The sequence below is a fragment of the Schistocerca cancellata genome, chromosome 3 (genome assembly GCF_023864275.1).
Source record: "Schistocerca cancellata isolate TAMUIC-IGC-003103 chromosome 3, iqSchCanc2.1, whole genome shotgun sequence".
Taxonomy (NCBI): Eukaryota; Metazoa; Arthropoda; class Insecta; order Orthoptera; family Acrididae; genus Schistocerca; species Schistocerca cancellata.
The window spans coordinates 419,195,416-419,212,527 of NC_064628.1; the positions used below are offsets into that span (position 1 = coordinate 419,195,416).

Here is a 17,112-nt window from a genome sequence, read left to right on the forward strand (position 1 = left end):
GCATAAAAAATTGTTACCTTAAATTAAACTGTCTTAACTAAATTAACATAGAACATTTTGTTTACTGTTCACTGCTGGAGGAACTATCGGTGTGTTTGGGAGGAGGAGGAGGAGGCCAGTGGCTTGCCGTAGATTGATGTCCAGTAATGTCTTCTGCCGGTGTGGAGCTGTGTCTCGTTGTTTATTATGACAGACACAACAGTCTGTGTAGGATGCAGATAGTTTTGCATTAGTTATTATGTTGCTAAAATTACGTGATACACTTTTTACATGATTTGTTCGCTTAGAATTTTGGCGTCCCTAACCTCCTTGGTACACTTTTGGAGCTGTTGTGCAACATTGCACTAATGTTCTGTTTATTTTGTCACTTTTTTGGACGTAATTCACTGCACAATTTTTTCTGAATAGAGGTATACACTGCACACGTAATACAGTGTGCTTATAAATAATTTGATGGTGTTCCTGCAATACAGGCTGTATACATCGCAGGACGCTGAATCATCATAGTTACATGCATTATTCGATGTGCTCGCGGAATATACAGCAAAAATAATAGTTCACGCTTGCACCTCGGCATGTGCAAAAGCGGCGCGTTTCGTTTATTTCAATAGTTCGACTCCGTTTTGCAATTTCTCGGAATGTAATTAACTTGTTGCGATGCAACCAGCGCCACTCTTTTCGTGATTTTTCATATTACTGATTACGTAAGATATACTATGAGGTGTCTATTTAAAGATAAATTTGCGTTAAAAATAATACTTGCTTAAGTTTAAGGATGTCTTATAGTATTTACTTCCATGGGTCCCTGCCTTACATTCATATCCATGAAAGTCGTTTTTCAATATCTATTGTTGTTCGAGAGATATTTGCACTGAAACGTTTAAGTGGGACGCCCATACACAAAGGGTGTTCATTTTAACTGAAGAATTTGAAATATCTTGAAAACTACATATGGGATCAAAAAAATTATAATTCCAATTTGTTTGTCTGGGAGGGGGACTTCCAATGATACCAAAACTGGACCCGCCAACCCTCTCCACGCGTGGTGACGGGGCAACTTTGAAATCATCGATAGAAACCCTCTTTTTTTTGCAGACTATGATTCTACGGCAAAAATCTACATACGTTTTGTCTGCAACATTTTCATCATTATGCCAAAGACGGCGCTGTAATCGGAGTAGTACAAGTAGGTATACAATCGCCATTTACGACATGCTACTCAATGACCTTGAGTATCCAATGGCGCGTGGGACCCCACCTCCATGCTGCGAGGGCAGGACGGGCCAGTATTTCATAACTTATAATTGGAAATCCCATTCCCAACGTTGTTTTCCTCCTACATATCGGGCAGGAGACTACTCGAAGCGCCACTGTAGCCGTGGCTCGAGGCGAACGCTACTCTACTTTTTCCAATTAGAGTAAGAATTTAAACGCGGTACCTCCAACGTCAGTACACATAGTCATCCGCTTTTCCAGTGACCGTACACAGGACAGAAGCATATCTGCGGGAATGGCAGCACAGGCGTTTTGGATCATGTCTTCACGGCCTGTTGGCACTTGCTATTACACATTATCTTTTAAATATTGCCACAGAAAGAAATCAGGCTATATCAAATCCGGCGACCTAGGGGGCCAACTAACAGGGCCATCTCTGCAAACCCACCGACCAGTGCAATCATGGTCTAATAACTCCTGTGCTTCAATTGCGTAATGCGCTTGGCGTACGCTGTCAAACGTGGTAACGTCCTGCGGTAGTACGGTAGTTTCTGTTCCAAAAAGTTTGATATTTGCGTCCTTACAACGTGACGTCGATAAAATATGGACCAATGAGTTTGTTCCCCACAATCTCACGTCACTTGTTAACCGACAAGGACGTCGATGCTCACCTTGTAGTAACCAGTGTGGATTGTCTACACTCCAGTAATGCATGCTACGCCGGTTAACGCTGCCATGGTTTGTGAATGTGTGGTCACCACCTAGGCAGAGAACGTAAGGATCATTTGTATTTGTCGACGTTCCCATTCACAAAACACTATCCGGTTATGGAAATCGGCGCCATGAAGTTCTTGATGTAGTGACACACGGCATGGATGATACTTATGACGATGCAGTATTATGACAATACTACCTACGGACGTACCGGAATCGCTATGTAATTGCCGGGTGCTTATCCGTGGGTTGTGGTGCACTACGGTTAGTACAGCTATTTCAGTAGCTTCTCCTGTAACACGTTTGCTTCGTTTCCTTTTGCCGGTCTGTACGCTACCATCAGACATAAAGGTGTTCACAACCTTGTAAAAGAACAAACGACAGCGCGCTTTCTCTGGAAAACACTCGATCTACAAGACGACATCAGCCTCAACACTTCTCCGTTAATCATGTTCATTTCAATTCTTTCTTTTATGGTAGTTACGTTTATCGTCCACTTGCACATCTGTTCTCCAAATAATAAATAGGTGTGCAGGCAATAAACACTGCGCAAGTGTTGTAATGCTTAGAGCCGCTATCTGTTCTATGTCTGCACGATATGTGAGTTCCGGTCGCAGTGTAGGCTTACTGCCTGTTACGATAGGTCGTAGTTCGCTGCACGCCCAAGGCGGAGCGTCGAGTATTACCCTGTTCGATACGTCGGAGGAATACAACGTTGCGAATGGGGTCTCCAGTTAGAAGTTATGAGATACTGGCCTGTCCTACCCTCGTAGCATAGAAGTGGGATCCCACGTGCCATTGGATACTCAGGGGCCACTGCGTAGCATGTCGTAAATTTTTTCCTTTCTAGAAATACTTACCATCAAGCTATGCATAGCACAATACTAACAACTCTTCCTCTTTCTGAGCTCAACATCTCACTCATTATGGAAGGATGCTGACTCAGTTTCAGGATAGCAAAAGGGAATTTGCGGTACAGAAAATGGCTCAGAGATCATCAGTGTGTGTGTGTGTGTGTCTGTGTGTGTGTGTGTGTGTGTGTGTGTGTATATGTGTGTGTGTGAAGTGTTATGAAACAATGTGTGTATAGTGTGTGCAGTGACTGATAGTGAAATATGCGTGAACAGTGTGGTATTACATTTTTTAATAAGTTATTTGTGAAAAAAAGTATTGTATACCAGGAGTAAATCTAATGATTGCAACTAGAAGTCTGTAAATATATGTGTATACGAATTAGCTTATTTTAAATTGATCTAAACTTGTAAATACTTTGACATGTCTTATATCCTTGTAAAAAGAGATCTACGGATGAACAAAGCTACTAGTTCTACTACTACGATTGTGTACGCATGTCTATTTCTCCGATTACAGCGCCATCTGTGGCGAAACTAAGAAAATGCTTCAGACAAAACGTATGTAAATTTTGCCGTATATGGTAATCTGCAATAAAAAACCAGATTCCCATCGAAGATTTCGAAGTTGTTCCGCGCCACCCCCGCCCCCTTCGAGGCAAACAAATTGGAGTTATAACTTTCTTCGATCCGATGTGTAGTTTTCGAGATAGTTCAGTTAAAACAAACTCCGTTTGATACGTGTGTGTGTGTGTGTGTGTGTGTGTGTGTGTGTGTGTGTGTGTGTGTGTGTGTGTGTGCGTGTTTGTGTTGGTAAGAGCTTGAATATGTTTAGATACCACTTGAAAATGAGTCATGATAAAGACCAATAGCAATTAATACAAAATATATAAAAATAACCAATTCTAGTGAACTATCATTACAAGGCATTTCATGCAATTTATAGCTGCGGGAAACCATATAAAACAAATATTTAAAATGTATTTCATTTTTTCCTTTTATTTCTTGTAAAAATATGCGTAACTGGAATTTCTGTTTTATTTGTTAGACAATGTAAATATTAACGTACAGATCTGGATGGTCGGGCTACTTCATTTCTTATGCTTGTAGACAGTTCCAATTTTACGTTTATACATACCGGAAAACAAAAGAAGTGCCACTCCTTTCGAGACGCGGCGGCTAGAGTTCTATCGAGTCCCACAAAATCATTGGACTTCACACAGAAAGCAGAACGTGCCAAACGAAATTATCCTAGTAAACGGGGGACCAAAACCGTATGTTGTGATCTGAGCTTTTTTCGAAGTCAACGCAGAAACGGGTTAAAAAGTGGTTCAAATGGCTCTAAGAACTATGGGACTTAAAATCTGAGGTCATTCGTCCCCTACACTTAGAACTACTTAAACCTAACTTACCTGTTTTATTTGTTAGACAATGTAAATATTAACGTACAGATCTGGATGGTCGGGCTACTTCATTTCTTATCCTTGTAGACAGTTCCAATTTTACGTTTGTACGTACCAGAAAACAAAAGAAGTGCCACTCCTTTCGGGACGCGGCGGCTAGAGTTCTATCGAGTCCCACAAAATCATTGGACTTCACACAGAAAGCAGAATGTGCCAAACGAAAGTATCCTAGTAAACGGGAAACCAAAACCGTATGTTGTGATCTGAGTTTCCTCAACAATTTATTTTTATTTTTTTCGAAATCGCAGAAACGGGTTTCAAAATGGTTCAAATGGCTCTAAGCACTATGGGACTTAACATCTGAGGTCATTAGTCCCCTAGACTTCGAACTACTTAAACCTAACTTACCTAAGGACATCACACACATCCATTCCCTAGGCAGGATTTGAACCGGCGACAGTAGCAGCAGCGCGGTTGCGGACTGACACGCCTAGAACCGTTCGGCCACAGCGGCCGGCGAGAAACGGGTTTCACTCGAATTTAAGATTAGGAGCGACTTGGGAACTGCTCAAGAAACGTTTTGCATCGTTTGTGAGATTTTTTCATCAGAAACCCCTTTCTCAATACTCCTTTAATCATTGTAAATCGCTGGGTACAGCCATCTGTGTAACAGAGGTAAAAAAGAACTGCATACTCATTGACGTTCAGTAGAGCGCGGCGTGACTCCAAGTATGAATGGGCCCTACAGTTAGTCAACAAGCCTTGAAGGGTCATTTCAAACTAGACGATGCAGGAAGTTTCACTTTGCGGCAAGAAGCGTTGTCGGTCTCCGGATTGTCGTTCAACCAGAGCGACGTAATTCCAAGTTTCAGGTGCTACCGTCAGACATAATACATTGAAGGTACGGTTGGCACTGACCACCCGTAGCCAACAACAACAATACCTGATGACCACAAATTGTGGCTTATAGGTACTCAAAGGAAAAAAACACCGCCTGACCAAAGAAAAGCGAAGCACCCAAAGGGGAGGAGGAAACGAAACTGAAGCTTCACTCATTAGGAGAGTATGTGATGTTATTTCAGCGATTACAAACGCGAGTCAAATTTACGAAAAACTTGGCAGTATGAGCCCACTAATCGGTATGATGTTGCATCCCCTCTGCCCTGGACGAATCCACTTATACGGAATGGTGTCATAAAGCCGTTGTATCCTCTCCTGAATCAATCTGGCTCACAAGTGTTGTAACTGGTTCTTGATATCTTGGATATTGGAACTGGGGACGGAGCTGACGTCCAAGCTGGTCCCCCATACCCTCCATTGGGGCAGATCTGAGATCTTGCTGATCGTGGGAGTACCTCAGACACAACCGTTTGCATTGTGCAGTTAACGGCAGCCTACCCATAGGACGGTAATACCCTAGTCCGGTTGCTACTCATCCCTGATGAGTGGCGAGGGTGACGCAGAATGTTGCAGGGAGTCCATTACTTACTCTCAGGCGACAGATGTGAAGTGTTATGATGTGCTTGGTGCACAATTCGATGATGCTTCCTCATGGTGGTCACACGAATCTTGAATATGAGTGGACCTGCCCGCATATTCCCATGCAGTCCAACATCAGGCCACTATTACATCTGAGTGCGCCACTAATCTGGATATTGTACGAGTCGAGCAGCTGGCCAAGTGGAAACCCACAGTGACGCCCCTTTCATACTGTCAGGTGCTGATAACGCTGTTTCACATGAGCACACAGCATTTCACAGTGATCACTCCACAAATGGTAACAACACTAAACATGAACAATACTAATACACACTGGTGGCTGTTGTACCCGTCATAGAAGAATTGAAACTTTAATCATTTTGATAAGCGACATTGGTGTGTACTTGTACGGAGTTACATTGACATCCAAACATTTCTTCTGGGTCTTCTACTTTTTTGTCAGACTCTGTACACAAGAACTACATGCATCCAGTTTGAAGATAAGTGGGAGGCCTACATTGAACAGGGTGATACCCAACGGTCGCCACATGATCAATTTGGCCTCAAGACGTCACTTATGAAAACCAGATCAAACTCTCCAGCGCGAAGAAGGTGGGCAAAGGAACATCTGGAACGTACCTTGGATAAATGGTGACTCTTTCCCTTCACTGGCGAGTGCAGGAGTTGTATGACGTTTGATGTTTGTTGTAGAAGAGTGTGAAGGCGACCAGGTACCAGTGTACATCTCATACGTGCAGACGCAATGGTCCAGCTTAGAGGTGGATCAGTTATTTCCTGGATCGGTATTTTCTATGGGTGTCCGATTCCTTTCGTCGGGGGAATTTGAAAGCTGTGAAAAACTGGCAAGAAGACCTCCAGTTTCTTGGCCTGCCCTTCAGTGAACATTTCAGCGACAGGTTCAACTTTAAAGACGACAGTGCAAGAGCACACTTCCCCAGCTAGTGATCAAGTTTCCCCCAGGAGGCAGGAATCAACGAAATGGAATGGCCCATGGTATCTGCTGACGTTAACTGGATTGAGCACGCTTGGGAGCAGCTGAAACTTGCGCTGCGTCAATGCAGATACTGTTCCCTCACATTAAATTATGTCAGCACGGCCACCGTAATGAGGATCCGAGCATGTCAAAACGTAGGGAATAGATCAACACGGTACTGAATGGTATCCAAAAGCAAATATTTATTTCGCAAATGTGAAAATGTTCACCTTGTTCACCTTACATTTGAGCAGTTTACACGAAGCGTGTTTTTAAAGTGAGTACCGTTTTGCAATAGAGCTCTTGGAACTTTGTGGTCGCCCTACTGCACATGCTCACAAAGTACCTCCAACTACTGGCTATCTACACATACCGTTACGGTAGCTTTACTTTTATTTATAAAAGTTTACAAGTAGCGCAGTTGGTTGAAAATGCTGTCGATTGTGAAATAGATGCTTTTGTTGGTTTATTAAACGCAAGAGGCCTGAAAGCTGCCGAATTTTCATCGAAAGACTTGTGAAGTGTATGTATAAAACGTTCGAATGGTCAGAAAATTGTGTAGACCATTGGAAGAAGCATACACCAACGTGCACGACGAGAAAAAGAGTGAGAACATCGATAAAAAAAAATTGAGAAAGCAGACGCAACACGATTTCATTGTTATCTCATGTCCTTCCCCAAATTTCAGGAAGTGTTCTGTAGGAAACAGTGATAAACGCTTGTAGTATCGGAAGTTGCACATACGGGGGTTCCAAAACAGGTGACTGCGTTGTATAATGCTAATCATTTAGCCAGTACAATGACTTTCCTCCACAGGTACTGTGGCGAAGAGGATACGTTTCAAAGTCAAATTCTCACTGACAATGATATATGGGTTGCTCACATTACACTTGATTAAAAAAAGAAAAAAAAAACAGTCCTTGTAATGGGGACAATCAACCTCCCCCATGGGATTGAAGTACCAACAAACAGTTTCAGTCCGAAAAATCATGTTCTCTCTGTTTTGAGGTAGGCAGGGTTTCTTGCTTGTCACTCGGTGTAGCACAACCGATGCAGACAGTTATTGTGACCTATTGGAAGAAATTGCACCGGGCAATCCGAAGCAAAAGGTGTGACATACTCAGCAGAGGCATAGCTGCACGACAATGTCTGTTCCCGTGTGGCTCGCCACACTCACGATCCCATCATGTCATATGGTTGGGAACAATTTTATCAACAACCTTTTAGCCTTGACGTGACTCAACGTGACTATCACTCGGACCTGTACTAAAAAAAACGCCTCGTCTGTGCAAGGAAGACGACGATGTCAAAACGTCACACTGAAAAACAGTACATCGCCGATCAGCGGTACGAGGAATATGTCGGTGTCAAAACATCACACTAATAGAAGCACATTGACGGTCATTGATACAAGGAAAGATACTTAAAAAAAGGAGGATACTAAAAAAGCACCTTGCCAGTCAGCTGTAAGAAGAAAATTAAAATGTCAAAACGTCAGTAGATGGTTGGTTAAAAAATCAGATGACAGATTTCTCTGAGGATGAATTTCAGGAGCTGGTCATACGAGTCGACAGAAACTAAAACTCCATAATAACAGTCGGTTCCGACCGACCACCGTGTCATCCTCAGCCAATAGACGCTACTGCGGATATGGAGAGGCATGTGGTCAGCATATTGTTCTCTAGGTCATTGTCATTTTTCGTGACCGGAGCCGCTACTTCTCAGTCAAGTAAAAATGGTTCAAATGGCTCTGAGCACTATGGGACTTAACTTCTGAGATCATCAGTCCCCTAGAACTTAGAACTACTTAAACCTAACTAATCTAAGGACATCACAGACATCCATGCCCGAGGCAGGATTCGAACCTGCGACCGTAGCGGTCGCGCGGTTCCAGACTCTAGCGCCTAGAACCGCTCGGCCACTCCGGCCGGCTCAGTCAAGTAGCTCCTCAATTGGCCTCACAAGGGCCGAGTGCACTCTGCTTGCCAACAGCACTCGGCAGTCTCAGACGGTCAACCATGCGAGTATTAGCCAATCTAGACAGCGCTTAACTTTGGTGATCTGACGGGAACTGGTGTTACCACTGTTTTTGTTTTTATTGTTCTTACTTTAAGAACGCTCTTTGTACCGTGTAAGTCCAAAAGTTTCGTGACTGGATTAATAAAAAAATAGAGAAATGTTAAGATTGTTGTTTTAATGTTTCAGATGCTATATTTAGTGTACCCCACTTAAAGGAGGGAGGAGGAGATTAGTGTTTAACGTCCCGTCGACAACGAGGTCATTAGAGACGGAGCGCAAGCTCGGGTGAGGAAAGGATGGGGAAGGAAATCGGCCGTGCCCTTTCACAGGAACCATCCCGGCATTTGCCTGAAGCGGTTTAGGGAAATCACGGAAAACCTAAATCAGGATGGCAGGAGACGGGATTGAACCGTCGTCCTCCCGAATGCGAGTCCAGTGTGCTAACCACTGCGCCACCTCGCTCGGTCTACCCCACTTAAGTATAGCGCACATAACGTTCGTACAACCATGTGAAACCGTCAGAAAAGTCATTCAGCGGGATATTGTACAACCCGTACATCACATTGGCTTGAATGTCGGTTATATTATCAGAACGTTGACCTTTCATCTGCATTTCTGCATTTTATCGTTTTGAAATACCTTCCTACTGACAACATCAATTCTCGTCACGCTCAGAGTCCTTTTTTCCAGAAAGGAATATTCCGTGTTTTGCATTTCAGTCAAGTCGCACAGGCGTCCACGCGTCCTTCGAAATGGTTCAAATGGCTCTGAGCACTATGGGACTTAACATCTGAGGTCATCAGTCCCCTAGAACTTAGAACTACTTAAACCTAACTAACCTAAGGACATCACAGACATCCATGCCGAAGGCAGGATTAGAACCTGCGACCGTAGCAGTCGCGCGGTTCCGGACTGAAGCGTCTAGAACCGCTCGGCCACCGCGGCCGGCCCACGCGTCCTTGATTTTGTTAAGGAGCCAAGATGTACGGTACAAACTTTGCACTCACTTTTCTCTTGTTCAAAACACTCTTCAACTCTTGATTTAGAGATGTTATTCCATTGTGATTTGCGACACAGCGATGACACGCTACGACCGCACGTCCACTGCTTAACACCGCCTGCTCAGAATTGGCTGGTCGAATGCACGGCTGCAGTTTCCAGCTGTTAGTTCAAGATGCCACAGCAGTTACTGCAGTGACGTCGTTTATACGCCAGGCATGAAATCAGTCCGGAAACTTTTTGGACGGACAGTGTATGTCGTTTGAGAGTACTTTTATGATTTTAAGTTTTATTTTTGTTATTTTGGGCCTATGTGCAAAGTATATAACTTGCCAATACGAAACGTTCTTCCTCATCCGACGTCTCGGAGCTTCTTGAGCGTCTGATGAAGCTCTGTCGCGGGTACGGCCAGAGTCTACGAACTCTTAGCTCCGTGCGGTGCACGAGGCAAATCACTCTACGTACTGCTCCGTAGACTTCTTCCCAGAAGTTTGTTGGCGGACCTGGATAATTCCTATGTACTGATACATATGTGATATCAAGCTAAATAAAGGTCGGAAGCCTCGCTTTGACCCGCAAGATAGGGTCAAATTAGTCATTCCCTCTATACCACTATTCAACGCGCTGAAGCCACCTGACTGCATTCAAAAGCTGCCAAGTCCGATGCCTGGCTTGGACAACAAAGACCGCCATCAGTCACAACACCGTCACCAATCGTTTTCTCCCATCTCTTCTGTAAGGAAAACAGCGGCACACACTAATTCCAGAGACGGTAAGAACATAAACTTCAAATTTATATTGGAAGAAAACTCAGTTTATTCTTCTTCTAATAACCCTCCCCAAGTCCATTCCGTTTGTTACACAACGCCTCCATCTAACCAGTTGCTCCACAGTCTGCTGGTTGGCTTCTTACTTAACAGTGCGCGTACGCTCGCTAACATGAACACCCAGCTCGGAAACCAGCAATAGGGTTTTCATGCGCGCTAAATGGAACTCACTTCAGAGCAGTTCTGAGCTTTCCTCATGTAGGGCACAACCTTACTTCTCCCTAACTACGAACTTCCAAAGTACACCTGCACACCGTCTCCTCCCCAGAGGACTCGTCTCCTCTACCCTACCGCTGCCACCGACTGACTCTTCGATTTCACGAGCTGCTCACAGACCCACTACACTATTCTCCTCCCGACATTTCTGCCAATCTGCATCCAGAGCAGAAATAGTCATTACGGTTTGCCATTTCTTACTAACACTCAGAGCACATCTGTAAAATGCTGTCGACGCTTTCAGAAGTTTGTTTGCCAAAGGATACTGGAAAGCGGTAGTCATTCTGTGGGAAAAACACTCGCTTTTGAAGAACACCCAGTCGGGGCACGCCAGCACCCTTTAGCCGGATTGGTGGAGCCCAGACCGTTATCTTCAAGCTGGAGAATACCCGCAGTGCCTCAGACACTGGCAAAACGGCGCTGTCACTCGCAATAATGGTCACCACTTGCCGACGGTCGCTGCTCGCAAATGATCCGTTTGTAATTGTCTCATAGTGGTACTGTACGACAGATCGTAGACACCAAAGGAACATGTCACGTAATTTTGTAGACTGAATGAGTGTTACAGAAAAATTGGCCTGGACCGACCGATCATGAGCGTAGCAAGTGGGGAGCGATGCCGTTTCTCTCGGCGCCTCACAACGCCGCACAGGGAACGGTGAGTTTGCTCCGGCGCGGCGCCGCCGTGCCCGACTTGTGCGGCTTCCCCGGCGCCTGGGCCGGCCGGCTGCCGCGAGGGCGTCGCCACGTGCGGCAGCCGCTCCCGCTCCTCGTACTGCATGCGGTACAGCCTGCCAATGATGACGATGGTGACGATGATTATGGTTTTATGGTGCTATACCGCCTTATATAAAATAAGTTGAATCGAGTGAGCCTACAATCGATTAGAGCAACAATGAGCAACAATATGAAAAGGTTTTACAGATACCTCTGCTAGCAACAAAACTTCATCGAGTACCCAAATTATTTCATGAAAGAACACGTTTCGAGGTGTAAACCTCATCTTCAGGCTGCAGTGTCAATACAAAAAAACACTTAACAGAAGTAAACATGACGTTAGCGGCAGAAATATACGAACCGGAAGTGCCATTGGTTGTAACATATGAAGTGTCTGTCTCTTCATGATCTTTGCGTACGCTAGTAAATAAACAGCCAAACACCTACATTGACTATATACCTCTTTTTATACACCCAAATACGTTGGGCATTTAATAAGTAATGCAACACATTTTTTGCTCGGCCAATTTCGCTTGAAAAAATACGGTATTAGTTGTAGGGGACATTGTGGAACATTCTCGCTTCACTTTCTACAGTTACATGAATTTCCGATAGGTGGCGAAGCTAAACGTTGCCTTCAGACTGGCGTCTGTAACAGAGATGCGTTCCGAGCAGAGAGCTGACACTGAGTTTCTTTTGGAGGGAAACCACAGCATTGTAGATATTGATAGGTGCTTGAAGAATGTCTATGTTTGATTTAACTGGACTTCATCAACATTCAAAAATTTAACAGTGATATGTGCACGGTGTTCTCTCCGCGCTTGCAACGTTCTAAATCGTATCTAATGGATACAGTTACAGAAAAGATTATTGCGTTACAAATAGATGCAAGGAATAGAAATGTACCAGAGAAGCAGTACTGATATTACGCTTGATAGCTGGAGGAAGACTTTCGAAAAACCGATCTTTTTGACAGAGAAAAATTTTTTGACAATGCAAAGTATTCCGAGATGTTAGAATTTTAAATGATGGAAACTACAACAGCTGCGTCAAAATTATTTATGAATCAAGACTCGTTTCATAACATTGTAATCACGTCTTCAGGTAACGAATTGTTGACTTTTCAATTCAATACATAATATCAACAGTTTGTTGCTTGAAAATGTGACTATCGTGCCATGAAACTAGTCGTCATTAATAAATCAAATTGACACAGTTGTTATAGTTTTCATCATTTGAAACGTATCGACACAACTGTGGGTGCCGCTCATACCAAGTATGGTTTCAAGTTGTTAAAATCCTCAGAAAAATGGGCACTCTCTGAAGGGCAAGAAGTGGAAATATAATACAGTGAAGAAGAAAAAAATTCGTACACCTGGGAAGATGACTTCGACTTTGAGCCGATAGCATATGCTACCTGTGGGATAGTAGATGGTTTCAACGTCGTCCACCAACAGATAGCGTAGTGGCAAAGCTGCCGGAGCGCCATCTGTGCTCACAGCCAGAAGGCTCAGTGTGGTGCAAACGAGTGAAGCAATCACGCACACATGCCACGGAGACGCACTCGGTGCTTCCTGCAGCCAACTGAACTAGTATGAAAGGGGCCGAATTGTGGCCTTCCAAGTAGCGGAATGGTCCTTTCAGAGAACTGCCACACAAGTTGGACGTGCTGCGTCAGTTGTGCAACGATGCTAGGGTCAATGGTCACGTGAACATTGTCACACCCGTAGACGAGGTTCTGGAGGTCCACGCAGCACAAACGCCCGCCAGAATAGTTGCAATGTAAGGGGAGCAGTGGCAGATCGCACAGCTACCACAGCACAGATAAGAGGGCTTGTGGTCCCAGACGTGCAACAGGAACTGTTGCGAACCGGTTATTAACCGTGGGACTACGGGCGTGCAGACCTCTGGCCCATCTTCCACTCACGTCACAGTATCGATGTGCACCGCTCGCCTGGGGCCGTCAGAGGATCTCTTGGAAGATGGAATGGTGGGAATGGCGCACAGTGCTCTTCGGATTGTTGCAGATGTCGCAGCGCTTGTGTGTGTTTTGGCATTGTTATGCAGAAGGGGAGGGTGCTCCATGTGTGGAAGAACTCTTCGGATTCGAAAGTCGATTACAGCACGCTGTTTCTGGCCTACTGATATAGTTACATTACACACCGCCATCTTACACGCTACAATTCAGAGCCCTCTAACGGCAGCGAGCTCCAAATGTGTAGACATGAATATTAAATGTAGGGACTGTTAACAACGCGTGTTTTATTTTAAAAGTTTTAAGAGTTTTGAAACAAAAAATTGGGAGGCATTACTTTCAGCAGGCCCTCGTAGGAGAAGGAATCGTCGAATGGACTGGATGATGGGACATCTGTTAAGACATGAGGAAGTAGCTTTCACGGCACTAGAGAGAACCGAAAAGGGCAAAAATCGAACTTATGATGGGAATATACACGAGGTGAATCCAACTTCTCCGACAAAAGTCTCGGAGGTTCTTCAAGGAGATTTTCTATTCTCGTACAAGGCACCCGCGTTCTTCAGTGGCTCGAAAGACTGATAATGTAATCATGAATTACTAGGTTACTTCCTACAGTAACCTTTATTTCTGTAAAAATGCCTTGACAGCACTGACAAGGCTATAATATGCTGTCACATACAACACGGAACACAGTGTAACGCAGCAAGCCATAAGTGCTAAGGTACTGTGATGTGGCTGCGATCGCTGCAGGAGCATCTCAGCATAGGGTAGTTATGCCGCCCTTTCATTACATTTGGTGAACCCCACACCTAAGGTGCCTATCGGTCAACTTTTCTGCGGGCGTCGACTGCTAGACCTGCAGGACAGAGACTTGTTCTCCCGCAGCTCTACTCTCCTCGCGGTCGTCTATGTTTCACTTCGCTGTTTACTCTCGACCGACCGCCACGTTGAAATATTACCACCACACAGATGACGAAAGTCATGGGATACCTCCTATATCGTGTAGAACCTCCTTTTGCCCGGCTTGTGCACCAAATCGACGTGCCATGGACTCAACAAGTCTTTGGATGTTCCCAGCAGAAGTATTGAGCCACGCTGCCTCTATAGCTGTACATTACAAAGTGTTGCAGGTGCAGGTTGCTGTGCAGGAACTGACCATTGGAGTATGTCCCATAAATGTTCGATGGGATTCATGTCGGGCGATTTGGGTGGTCAAATCCTTCGCTCGAACTGTCCAGAATGTTCTTCAAACCAGTAGCGAACAATTGTGACCAGGTAACATGACATCGATGTTCGGAAAGATGAAGTCCACTGGTCCAACTAGTCGAATGCAACCATTTCCAGTCAATGATGGGTTCAGCTGCACAAGAGTACCCAGTTCATTCCATCAAACATATCCCGCACCCTTATGGAGCCAACACAAGCTTGAACTGTGCCTTGTTGAAAACTCGAGTCCATGGCTTCGTGAGGTCTGCGCCATATTCGAAGCCTACCATCAACTCTTACCAACTCTTACACATCAGACCAGGCCCCGATTTTCAGTCGTCTAGGGTCCAACCGATATGGTCACGAGCCCAGAAGTAGCGCTGCAGGCGAAGTCGTGATGTTGGTAAAGACACTTGGGTCGGTCGTCCGCTGGTATAACTCGTTAACGTCAATTTTCGCCGCACTGTCCTAAAGTATACGTTCAATGTACGTTGATTTGCGCGATTATTTCATGCAGTGTTGCTTGCCCGTTAGCACTAACAACTGAATGCAAACGCTGTTGCCCTCGGTCGTTAAGTGAAGACCGTCTGCCACTGCTTTGTCCGTGGTGAGAGGTAATGCTCGAAATTTTATATTCTCGGCACGCTCTTGTCACTGTGCATCTCGGAATATTAAAGTCCCTAACAGCTTCCGAAATGGAATGTCCCATGCGACTAGCTTCAACTACCATTCCTCGTTCAAAATCTGTTAATTCCCGTCATGCGGCCGTAATCATGTCGGAAACCTTTTTACATGAATCACCTGAGTGCAAATGACAGCTCCGCCAATGCACTACCCTTTTATACCCTGTTCACGCGATATTATCGCCATCTGTATGACATTTGTCACCTCACCTTATATCACTGTTAACGAGCGACTAACACTGAATGGAAAAAAAGAGCAGTATTAAAACCAAGCTTGAGAACAAAGATTAGACTGGGAATTAATAACATAAACAGAATGTACCGTGAAGGAATGGAATAAGTTTGATTCCAAGTAAGACATACAGCGCGTATTCTCGTAATTTGCAGTGTTGTGCGGACTTTTACAGTGCAATATAGATATTAATACAAATGCGGGTAATAAATTAAACGAAATGCAGTTACATTGTAACGAGCTACGGGAGACTAAGGGTTTCTATATCAAAATACTCAAGAAACACCCGTCAATAACCTCCAACATCTTATCGGTAAAGTTTGGGCTCGACTATTATGACAAATAATTAATGTCCGGGCTATTGTAAGATGAAATTGGAACAAGGGAAGAAATCGTGGTGGACGGCATCTAACATGGCAGATGACTGATGGAACAAAAGTTTTAAAAAATATCGAAGTAGCTGTTCTCACAATTTTGTGACATCTTTATGTCTCAGATCGTAGACATAGTTGTGCAGTAACGATTTTTGTTGAAGTTATTGGAAACTTCGGTACATATCTAGTTAAACCGAGTACTTTCGTGGCAGCTCATAATCCTCTCCTACGAAGAAAGTATATGCGAATGGTCTCGTGACGAGACTCGATATTGGTGGCAGCCCCTACGCCACTTCATATATGCAACCCAACGCACCGCCACGAAATCTGTGTAAGCGATACGGCAGGCGTCAGGTATGAATCGTTTAGTAATACAATATGAAGGGCCTAGCAAATGCTGCTGGAAAAACATTACTACACCTGGAAAGACGACGTCGATTTTGATCCGATGACGGCATATTCCACCTGGGGGTTAGTAGATCTAATGATAATAGTTCCAGTGTCGTTCACCTACACATATTGCAATGGCATAGCTGCCAGAGCTCCATCTATCATTTCATAGGGAATGCTTACAACCAGAAGGCTCAGTGTTGCGCAAACATTAGAAGCAAGCGGGTAACCATGCCACTCAGACGCTCTCGGTGCTTCCTACACCCAACTGAGCGAGTCTGAAAGGATCAAATTGTGGCCCTCTGAGTGACAGGTTGGTCCTTCCAGAGAACTGCCACACAAGTTGGACGTGCTACATCAGTTGTGCAACGATGCTGGTATCAATGGTCACGTGAACATTGTCACACCCGTAGCCGAGATTCTGGACGTCCACGCAGCACAGACGCCTGCCAGGATCGTTACAATGTAAGGGCAGCAATGGCAGATCGTACAGCTACCACAGCACAGATAAGAGGGCTTGTGACCGCACAGCAGGAACTGTTGCTAACCGGTTATTAGCAGTGGGACTACGGCCACGGACACCTTAAGCCCATCTTTCACTCACGCAACAGCATAGACGTGCATCTCTTGATCGTTGCAGTTCTGGCTTTTTACAAAAACTTCAGGTATTACACTTCTAGTATCATGTTCATTGATCATCTTCTTTAAATACACGACGTAGTTGCCATTTCTGTGAGGAAAATTTGTTACTTCCTTTTCACCACTTTTAGGGTGGAAATACGGCTTGTTGTTACTTGCTTTTTACCACTTGTAGGGTG

The 17,112-nt window shown here is 44.5% G+C and overlaps 1 non-coding gene across 1 annotated transcript; it reads right to left on the reverse strand.

Moving 5' to 3' along the window:
• Positions 1 to 9,064: 9,064 nt before the first annotated feature.
• Positions 9,065 to 9,137, reverse strand: Trnaa-cgc (transfer RNA alanine (anticodon CGC)). The gene has a single exon. It is a non-coding gene; the product is annotated as a tRNA-Ala (tRNA).
• Between the last annotated feature and the right edge of the window lie 7,975 nt (positions 9,138 to 17,112).